Source organism: Cantharellus anzutake, assembly GCF_015039405.1.
Source record: "Cantharellus anzutake strain C23 chromosome Unknown EI90scaffold_162, whole genome shotgun sequence".
Classification (NCBI taxonomy): Eukaryota; Fungi; Basidiomycota; class Agaricomycetes; order Cantharellales; family Hydnaceae; genus Cantharellus; species Cantharellus anzutake.
The window spans coordinates 152,583-163,970 of record NW_024067112.1 but is presented as its reverse complement, the minus strand read 5'-3'; positions in this window follow the sequence as shown (position 1 = coordinate 163,970).

The window sequence follows — 11,388 nt, the reverse complement described above, 5'->3', positions numbered from 1 at the left end:
AGCCACATGTATATAAAGACACCTGGGGTGGGAACCGAAGAAGTAACCTTCTTCTCAACATTCCCACTTCAGTCTAAGTGGCCAGGGATCACTGTCCCACATCAGGCCTGCCAGTACGCACGCCCGATCCACCCCCCGTGAGGTCCTTAGCACCGGATGCTATGCCTGGACTGCCTCGACCCCGGATGCGACCCTGACACCTGGGGAGTATGCCTGGGGCTGCAGCAGCAAATGCTGCCCCTGGAATGGCGCTTGTTGCGCCATCGGTGCAGTTTGCACCGCATATGGTTGGAAGCCCCTTTGAGGAGGCTGGGGTATGTGGTGCCTGTTGGCAATGCAGATGGTTGTTGGTTTGCGGCACTCATTTGTGCCACATGCATTGTATAGTCCATGGTGCTTATCTGCGCCTGGTGTTGTTGTTGTTCCGGGGAGCCTTGCTCCCAGGTTGTTGTATCTCGATGTCCGGTGGCTCGGATCAAATCGAGGGTTGCCTCCCAGAGAGCGACATTTTCATCGTTTTGTTTCTCATGGTGGTGGGAGGGGTTTAGGTTCTTGCATGCATGGGATTTGCTGCAAGTGTGTGTGGTTTACACATGAGCCTGTGGTTCACGTGATCTAGGTAGATTACTCCTAGTCCATGTGATGTCTAGCACATGGTGTGGCTGTCTGGAGTTGCTCACCCAGAATTTCCCACGCTCTTGGCTGTGGGCATCGCCCCTTGGCTTTACTTCTTCTGCCTCTGTTTTTGGGGGCATAGTGATGCCGAGAGTTCCCTATCTTCTTTGATAGGGAGTTTTTGGTTCCCTCACATTTTGTAATGTGAGGTACTCATCCAGGTGGACGAGGTCGTTGCAATTTCCTAGGGGTTCCCATGTGGTGTCCCCTAGCTCCCATTTAACCTTAAACCAGAGTTCATTGTGAACCCATGTGTGGTTTAAGATTTTGAACTACTGCTTTGCGATCGGGGTCTTCCCTGAAAATCGTAAAATGTGTTTACTTCCCTATTTGGGAAGATTTCTTGGTCATTTGGCTTGTGAGGCGTGAGCCGGGATACATGGAATCTTGGGTGGATTCTGCATTGTTCAAGTTGTGGTGGCAACTTGAGGATAGTTTGATGTCTCTGGAAATGTTTCCAGAATTTCATAAGGCCCTATGTATAGGGCTTTAGTTTGCCTGCCCTTTTGGGTAGGTTCAGCTTATCCGTGGATAAGTATGCAAGCTTGCCTTTTCTCAAAGGCAGGTCCGGGTCTTTTCTTATTCACCTGGATTGTTTGAGCAGCGCATTGTGTATTATCACGTCGTGTGCTGCCATGAGGTTTTCCTTCGCCTTTTGGGCAAAGTTGTTTACTCCCGGGTAGTCCGAGGTGGTGCTGTTAGGCACATCTTTGGCATGTATAGATTAATTTGAATGGGGCAAATCCTGTTGATGTGTTTGAGCTCGCATTGATTGTGAATTCTGCCATCGACAGTTTCGCTGCCCAGTTGCATTTTGATCTGGTCTACCATTGCACATAGTATTGTACTACTTTTTGTATCATTCTTTCCACTTGGCCATCGCCTTGCAGGTGGAATGCAGTTGTGAATTTCAACTGCACACCGAGTATTTGGTGTAGTTTGCGCCAAAATTTTGACATGAATTTTGTCCGATCTGATATGATCAGTGTGGTAGACCGTGGAGTCTTACAACTTCATGAAGAATACGAATGCTAGTTCTAATGTGTTCATTGTTGTCTTATTGGAATTAGGTGGACATTGGACGTCAACCTGCAGATGATTACCCAGAGGTAATCATATCCCAAGCTTGTTGGAATGGACCTGTGAAGTCCATGGCTATTGATGACCACGGTGTTCTGGGTCGGGAGTGGGTGAAGCAGTCCGGGATTTCTCCTGGTGCTTTTCTTTGTTGTTTGACAAGTTCTGCAAGACCTGCAGAACTTGTGGGTCCTTCCTCATCGACTTCCACCAGAAGTATTGACGGAGGGTTTCCACTGTTTTCTTGGATCCTAAGTGTCCAAGTGTTTCGTGGATGTTTTGAGGATTATTCCTCAAATGGACTTCCTTTCATAGTTCCCTTTCGGGACTACTATTTGGGTCGTTCCTCCTTCTCCAAGTCGGGTTATCAGCCCATCTTTTATGGAGAAGTTTTTGAAATTCCCGGGTTCTCTAGGATTTCCTGGTGGATCTGGCTTTGCAGTATCCAGATTTTATTGCCTCAATGAGGTCTTTTCTTCGAATTGTTTTCGAAGGTTCTCTTCTGGAATTATGATTTCTTCCAGATTTTGGGCACTCCCCCCTAGAGTTTCCTCTAGGTTATCGCTCCCCCCTAGAGCTTCCTCTAGGGTATTTCTCGCATGTATTGCTGCGAGTCTCTTTTCTCTGAGTTTTTACTCAGGGTACTGCTTAGTAGCAGTTCTTCTATTCCTCGATTCTGTCGGGGATAATGTCTTCTGCATTTTTGTCCAGATGGATGTCCGCTGACACGTAGTCATCGAAATGCAGATCCTCGTCAGTTGACGAGTCGTAGTACGTGAGAGTGCATCTGCCACTTTGTTCTTGTGGCCTTCCACGTATTTTATTTCGCAATTGAAGCTTGCGAAAAGGCTTGCCATCTCAGGTGTCTACCTGAGTTGTGGTTTTTTGCTTTGAAATATTCCAAAGCTTTGTGGTCCGTGATTACTGTGAATTCACGGCCTCCCATGAGATCGTCTTGCCATCTCATGAGTGCTTCGAGTTTGTAGGCGAAGTACCTACGTTGTGTGTTGGTGAACTTTTTGGACATGAATGCGGCTGGGCAGCAAGTCTGCCACTTTTGCCTTGTCCAATTAGTGCACCCATGCCCTGGGCATGCGTCTGTTATGACCCAGATGTGGAGTTTTCCTCTCTTCTTCTGAGAGGCTTTCCGGTGGATTCCACTGGACGGGCTTCAGGATCGGAGCCCTGCATGCTAGACGTTTGATCTCGTCAAAGCATTTCTGGTGGAGTGGTGTCCACCTGAATGTCTTGCTTGTTTGAGCAGATTTTTGCAGTGGCCCTGTGTAGCCACTGACGTTCAGCATGAATATCAATAGATATTCTACCATTCCCAGGAATCTTAGGACTCCTGTGTGGTCTACTGGCTCTTGCCAGTTGCGGCTTTTTTCCATTTTATCCACTTGAGCATGGATGCCTTGTTCGTCCACGTGGCTTCCTAGAACATCTAGGATTGGAGCAAATGGCTGGAATTTTTCCAGCTTATGTAAAACTTTGCCCCCTTGAGGCAAGTGAACAACCCCAATAATGCTTTATTGTGGTTCTCCACCAAGCTTGTGCCTGGTGAATATATTGTCGAACCAGACATGTAGGCGTCCTGCCTACTTCTCCTCGTAGTTTCCCAGGTCAATGCATGCTGTTGTGGGGGACAAGTCCGTGCAGGTCAAACCAACCCTTATCACACATTTCACCCCCTACTGGCATCAGGGACTAGGATTGGTGAGTCGTGGTAATAGTAGGGAGTTGTAGGGACTGTGGAGGTGGTTCTGACGAGTCTAAGATCGTCGGATTGGTGGAGTGGTTGAGGAGATCTGACATTTTCTTTATTGTCTTTACTATTTTCATTCATTCACGCATGTGACTTTCCTTTATATTTTGTATCGGACTCTTCCATGACAACTGTACAGACAGTTAGTTAGAGGTTGGGACAGAGTATCAGCACCGTACTCGCAGGACCCACATCTACCTGAGAGATAGAGAGAGACCTACCCCCCCCCCCAGACCTGAGTTGCGAGTCTAGATTGATAGACCTGTTACAATGCTGGAAAGTACAGGGAGTGTTGTAGGTGGGCACAGCTGGTACCATGCAAACGAGCCGATTATTGCGATTCTACCACCCATGTCAAGCACCCCACTCACGAAACACATCTACCATTGTTCCAGATACCCCTTCCATGTTTCCCATATTTTTCTCCGATTTTTTCAAGCCATTCCTGACCACGAACAACCATCAGTTTCCAAATTGGGCAACTGTCACCTGCATATTCCACCACTTCCTCCATATCTCCTTCTCCACCGATCCAGACGAATTAGTATCGTTGGAAAGCCCTTGTCAACACAAGTCGAACGATGTTACGATGATGCATTTGGTTCAGCGGTTGAGGCGATCGCCATGGTTCTTTATTTCCTTAACAACATCAATATTTCTTTGATATTGCTTTTTTTCTTAAGTGTTCCTTGTGGATCTGTTTCCGTCCTAAACCCGTCGAATCATTCAGATTTCCACGTATTTCTTTCATATTTGTAGTTACCCTCTTTCCTGTATTTACAAAAAAAGGACTCCCCCAACAGAGAGAGGTGCTCCCCAACAAACATGAAGTTTTAGCAGACGTTACCAGCACCCAGAGCAGCGAATACGAAGCCAAAGAGGCTCAAGACATAGTGCAGGGGCAGAGTTCCCCATCAGTTTGATTATCAGTGAGATTTGCGAGTATATCATTTTTATCATATAGCACCGGACCATTTCTCCTCCCCTCCTCATCATCTGAACCTCCCCTGAGCAGTCCCAACACTTGGCCCCCTCTCTTTCTCGTTAGGGTACTAGATCCCTTGCCCCTTACAATGTTCCTGTGGGGCGTAGAGAATGTCGTCCTATGGATGTTTGTCTGGATCCACATGTATTTGTTCATACACATCTGACATATCGATCTTAGATCGGTATGTTGTTCTGGCAACTGATTCTTGGATCAGTTGCATGTCTGGCATTGGGTGTGATGTCGAGGATCATGTTTGAGTTACGGTTCCTCATGTCTATTACTGTGCGCAAAGATCCATCTGCTTTGTGGATACACAGTAGCAGGCATGCTCACTCGCTGCTCGCAGGATACCACCATCCTGCTTTTACATAGCAGTCTATTTTAGTTGCTAGTGCTTCCTGCATTGCTGCAGGACATCTTGGGGTGTTTTCCTGAAATTTATTGTTTGGATCCTTTAATGGGATTCAATGGTTCACCTCCCTCAATGGTGGCATTTCTAATGGCACTGGCACCATTACAGTTTCGAATTTCTCTCTCCACCACTCCCTGAGTATTTTGAACTCGGGTTGTTCATGGAGAGACCTTCCAGATGTGGAGCAACTTTTTCTTTCGGTTTTAAACCTGAATAATTCACTCATTTACCATTTCAAGTCTCATTTTAACTAAATGTCGCTGAATAAAAAATGGAATAAATCAGCTGAAGGTCTCAGCGCAGCCGTACACATAGAAATGCGAAGTTTGAATTCAGAATCACTGAGTCATAGCAAATTTAATGGTAAATATGAGGAATTTGAAATAGGAAACTGCGACAAATGCAGTGCAGTCAAGTTCTAATTAACCATTAAAATAGCTTAGGCAAGGAAGGACAATAAGGATTCTAGGCGCAGTCTGACCGCAGTAGAGCCACAGTTCAGTGCAGCAAAGCGCAGTAGAACTATAGCGTGAAAATTTCATTTTTTTATTCAGTTTGAGAAAAATACACTGTAAATAAATCCTGTAAATAGAAGGTAGAGCGTGAAAAAGGAAGGCAACCCAAGGAGTATAAAAGGGAGACCCTTTCTGTCACTTTTTGCCCCCCTTAGAGAAGTAAGAAAATAGAGTATTATTTTTCTCAAGCATTTCTGGTTGTCACTCCAGCGCAAAAAAGTGATATACAGTTAAGATTGCCACTGTAGTAAAAGGCAGCAATTAAGGAGAGAAATATTAAGTAGATATTTCAACAGGAGAGCTGGTTAACACTCCAGATTTCAAAGTGTAAACACAAAACAGTTATTTTGCTACTGTTAAAACAAGCAATAAAATAAGACAAAAATAAAACAAACTCAAGGGACACTCCAGACACAATCCAAATCCATTAACTGAGTAGAATCTTTGAAACTTCACCAAGTAGAAGATTTAATTCAAGTTAAATTCCAAATTGAACAACGCTACACAGAGTTACACCTAGACAAATTAAGAAATTTCAATAAAGGAACAGCTCCGCAGGGCTCGGTTTATCTGTAAGTCAATTCCCAGAAACTTTAGACTAACCCATAAAAATAGAATTAGCCAAAACACTCGGATTGGTACTATATTTACAACAAATAATACTAGTACACTTCCCCATCCTAACTAAAGAACCAAGGAACAGCTTGGTGGTGGTCTTGTTTGAACCTCCCAACTGACCTTCCTTCGTTCTCTCCTTCAATGGTAGTGAGTGACCGTGGGAATTTGGGCCCACGAATACATGGCCAGGCATCCTGGGCTGCCTGAGTCACTTCTCCCTCCCAAGAAGGGAGGAAGGGTTGTAGGACCCAGTAGGGTACCACAGGAAGGGTAGGAACGGGAGCTCAACCACCCAGTGGGGGAGTGGGAGCAGGAAGAGTGAGGTCCGGTGTCTGAGCACTCACCAGGCCATTGAGGTTTTCTTACAGATTGTAAGAATATCGATGTGGACATTGATATGGGTCAAGTCAGATGTTACAGGGAAGGTTCACAGTGGTGGCACAATGGTGGCAGTTACAATCATGGTACAAGGTTTTGGGGGTTATGTATTTTGTTCAAGAAAGACCTCTTTCAGCATTTGCCTTTACATGTCATATGACTAGTTTATATCTAATATAAAAGTTGCAAGGGTCAAGGGAAGTCCCTTGAAATTCAACAATTTCCCAGCCAGCACCAAAACCCAGTGGGAAAGCTTGGAATGGGGTTTTGGTAGAGAAATAAAGGAAAACAATAAGGAGACATACCTGGTTCCACCTGCTTGCAACCATGAACCATAAGATTCTAGTCCATCCCTATAACAGTAGTGCTCAGCACTGGCAGCCCAGACAGCAGCAGGGTGGTGAGACCATATGGTGGGCAGCCCCTACTTGGGCCTATGGCATTCCTTTTATTCATTATTCTATAATAAACTTCGGACTAAACAATGTAAAACACCTGTATGTACATATATAGCATCCACATCAGCAAACTTGGTAGGGAGCTCTGTGAGCAAATTGAGTCTTTTTACTGTGCACCCTCTACACATTGGGTGGAGAAAATTAAATGTTTGAATGATTTTATTCTCCTAAGGATGCAGAAGTGCAAAGATAATATGTATATGCATTTTTGGAAATTGTCATATCCATAACAACTCCACCTCACCTCTGGTCCACCTCCAGTCCATCCTCCCCTTGCACCTCCACTATACCCTCCAGTTCACCTCCAGTTCACCTCCACCTCCGATCTCCGGTACCTTCTCCAGTACCTCTTATCCTCATCCTACATGATTAGTAATATTACTACAGACCTCCTAGGACCTCTGCCCACTCCGCAAAGGTTTTCCCACTTCTAGTAGCTGTCGCTAATTCCACCCTTCACCTACCCACTCCACAATGCCCGATAAGGCGATTCTCTCATGAGCTTGCTTACCCAGCAAGTGGGTAAGTCCCCTTGGGTTTTCCCCTTTGTTCCCATTTGTCTTCTATTATGTATATAAGTCCTGTACTGTAGTTGATGGCACCTTAGTGCAAAATCAATGACTAGACTACCCCCCAGAGTTCGCCCCTCCTGTTCTGAAGTTAAGGACCAGACTCCTAAGCGTTACCGAACATAGGCACAGCGCTCCTCTCCGAGTCACTGGGGCCACGGTCCCTCCACTGGTTCTCTACCTCCGGCCTCCTTCCAGGGAAAGGTCCAGGGACACTGCCCTCCTCGCATGTTCTTGACAGAAATGCATATTAAATGGCCAGCATCATTACAAACGCTCTATGAGCTCATAGAGCTTTTTGTTTTTAAATCATGGATGGTCTTCATATCTCCATGAAATCTGCTTAGTTATTTTGGCACCAGTAGTGCAAAGATAATATGGATATATATGTGTGTAAAATGGCCATTGTCATTGCTCTGAAAGCTCTATGAGCTCTATGAGCTCAGTGGGCTCATAGAGCTCATATACCTTTTGTGTTTACTAAAATCAGCACCTTATTTTTTTTTTGCTATTTACAAAATTTGCACTTTATCTTTCATCTCATTTCTTGCTCAAAACTCAACCAATTTTGATGATTCTATGTGAATTGGAAAGCACCAAAGTGTGGCAATGTAACCATGCATGTTATGTAGGGTATAAATCAGTTTTAACAAAGTGATCCAAATGAAGTAAATTGAAAATACCACCCAATAAAGCAAACAAAAAGCTGATGTATTCTTCAGATATCATCCAAGCCTTTGACACCAAATTTCCCATGGTCAAAAAGCCATGGTTATTTGGCTCACTGTCAGGGCCTGGCCCTCGTTCTGTGATGGGCCAGGGGGATCCTCCTAGTCACTGGGGTATCTAGTCCCAGTCCAAGATCCTCAAACTCACTGAGGGGGCTAGCCCCAGCCTTCACAGGAAATGAGTTGAGAAGAAGGTAACCTTCTCAACCTCCTGTGAAGCTGCTACAAATGGGAGCCAGGAACTATACAGTTTTTGGCTCTTTGCTGACTTTCCATAAATGGCACCCCCCATGGGAAGATTCTGGGTGAGCTGCTTACCCAGAACTTTCCACAGGTCTGCATGCATGTGGGATTGTGGAATAGTGAGGGGCTGTGCCCTGACACTCACCAAAACATGGTGGGAGACTTTTCTAACACTGAAACATACATTGCTACATTGCCCCACTTTGGCACTTTCCAATGCACATTGAATTATCAAAAAAGTGAATTAATTTTTTTTCCAATTATTCCTAATTTCCTGAAATATCTCTCCCTAACTTACCCAAAATTTCTGATTTTCCCCTGATTTTTTGGACATTCTCCTTTTTAGAAAGTCCCCCATTTTCTGAATTTTCCTTAATTTTCCCAGACTTTTTTTCAAGTTTTTAGAAACCCCCCAGTTCCCCCTCATTTTCCTCCCATTTTCCCCTTCATCCCCCCCTCAATTTCCCCCCCCCCCCATCCCCCTTCAATTTTCCCCTCAATTCCCCCCCCCCCCCCCCCCCCCCCCCCCCCCCCCCAATTCCTCATTTTCCCTCATTTCCCCCTCATCCAAATTTCACCCCATTCCCCCCTCAATCCCCCCCATTTCCCCTCATTTCCCCCCTCATTCCCCCCCCTCAACCCTCCTCAATTCCCCTCCATCCCCCCTTCAATTGTCCCTCATTTCCCCCCATTTCCCCCCTCATTCCCCCCCTCATTCCCCCCTCATTCCCCCCAATTCCCTCCTCAATTCCCCCATCCCCCCCTTCAATTTGTCCCCTCATTGCCCCCTCCAAATGTCACCCATTCCCCCCCTCCAAATTTCCCCATTTCCCCCCTCATTTTCTCCCTCATCCCCCCCAATTCCCCCCCCATTCCCCCCTCAATTTTCCCCTCATTTTCCCCCTCATTTCCCCCCTCATTTCCCCACTCATTTCCCCACTCATTTTCTGTAAGTAATTTCAGATTAACTGCATTTATATCCCTAAATTTGGTCTATATATTGATTGGGCTACATACCCTTGGTGTGTGGTGCTGCATTGGTGCTGAAAGTTAAGCTGAGTTTGTTCAGTCCCTTGTATGGTAGGGACTTGGCTATGGCTAGTCACATGATGCCATAGTCAATGCTTTTAAATTTAAATTTTAATAAATACAGGAGGTACAACAAGAAATAATAATGGAATAATGTAGCTGGGATCCCTTCCTTACAGGTTCATAGTATTAGACCATCTGGCAAATGTGCAAGGACCTCTATCTACATCAAAGTTGAAGTTGAAGGAAGAACTTTCATGCTGGTCATTGGTTTCCCAAGCAGGCAAATGATGGATGATCAACATGGATTACAAGTAATAGTGGCAGGCAAGTTCAAACACTGCTGAGTGACAAGCATCCATGATGCAGTTGTTAAGAAGCTGTTGGTCTGAGAATAATTGTACATGGAAATGATGAATAAATGCCTGAAACAGGTTACTCTCAATGCTGGCTGGGCTCCATACTACGATGCTCTGGACTGCCAACTTCATGTGGCAACAAAGCTCCTCTCCAGGATGAGATGCAGGATTGGACAAGCAGCCTTGTCTCCGGTTACTCTTCTTCCATCAGAGATGATGGGTGGTTTACATCAAAGCCATGAACATTGTCTTTGGCCTTGGGGTCACCCCTTATTGGATGCCCAGAGTGCACATGTTCTTGTGAGTCATGCACAAATGCTGAAAGCAAAGCAGCCACTGTGTTGCATCTATCAGAGGCTCCTTCCCATTGCAACTGGAGGAGGTAATCCACCCAACTGGAGTGGAAAGACCATGAAGGATGGCACTTTCCATCACCACCTCTGCATCAGGCATGGGAGGGAAGCTGGCCCCCCTGCAGGCATGGTTGGTTAATGATGTCCACAGGTTTCAATTACAAGGGTGAGGGGGAAATGCAGATGGCAAGGGCTAATGGTCCAATTACAGTAGAACTGCAGGCACTTTGTGAGTTAGAGTGGCAGGTGGCAAATACCCTCACCCAGATGATTTTTGATACTTTCATTCTAGGAAACTGTCATCTCTGAGAAAATGGAAATGATAGCAGCCAGAGAGACTTCTGAGGAGTCCAGAATGTGATGGAGGCCCCATGCAGTATAGAGAACATTGGCTGCAATTTGATACCATCTGGAGACATCCTGGCATCATTCTGCCTCCTTTGGAAGACTCACAGCATTGCTGCTGCTGGATGGTTTCTGCACTGTCTGAGCAGGGACAGTGCTCTGGATGCCATTTTCTAGTGAGTCATCAAAGAATATGAGATGGGACTGCAGCTTCATGTTGTGCTTGTGTTCATCAGCCAAAGAGCCTTCCTGTGGATGAATAGGCATGATGATTGGGGTGAGGTATAATAAGCCTTTAGGTGAGTGCTGCATCCACATCACTCCAAGTGAGTCTTGAGGAGTCTGAAGAAGAGAGCATGGAACATCATCCATGCAGGGGTTCCTCAGAACCTGTTGGATGATTCAAGGGATGGAAAGCGTTCAAACATCCCAGCATATTCTTTGTCCTTCTCTTCTGTAGGTGCTTGCAATATTCCTGCCACCTATGCATTCTGGATTTGCAAGCATGGATGATTCTGGTGGTGAGCTCTTCCAGTGGAGGGAATGAGACAGTTCTATGGCTTTCTAGGTACAATTTGATTTGGGAAAGCTGTGGAGGCACCCAGCCATGGTCCCAGACATCAACTGAAGCCATCAAAGACAAACAAGGAAAACAGGAATGTGACAAACACAGTACTACAGTTGCCCAGCAGGGCCAGGTTGAACTTTTGAATTATAGTTGAAGGTCATGTGACTTGGGACTTTTTGAACTCACCATACTACTACATGTGTTTACAGACATTTTAATGGCTTTGGCACTGCCAAAAACACACTAGGCACCACATCAGACTTGTACCCAGTCATTTTCACTCCATGGGCATGCATGTGACACTGCAA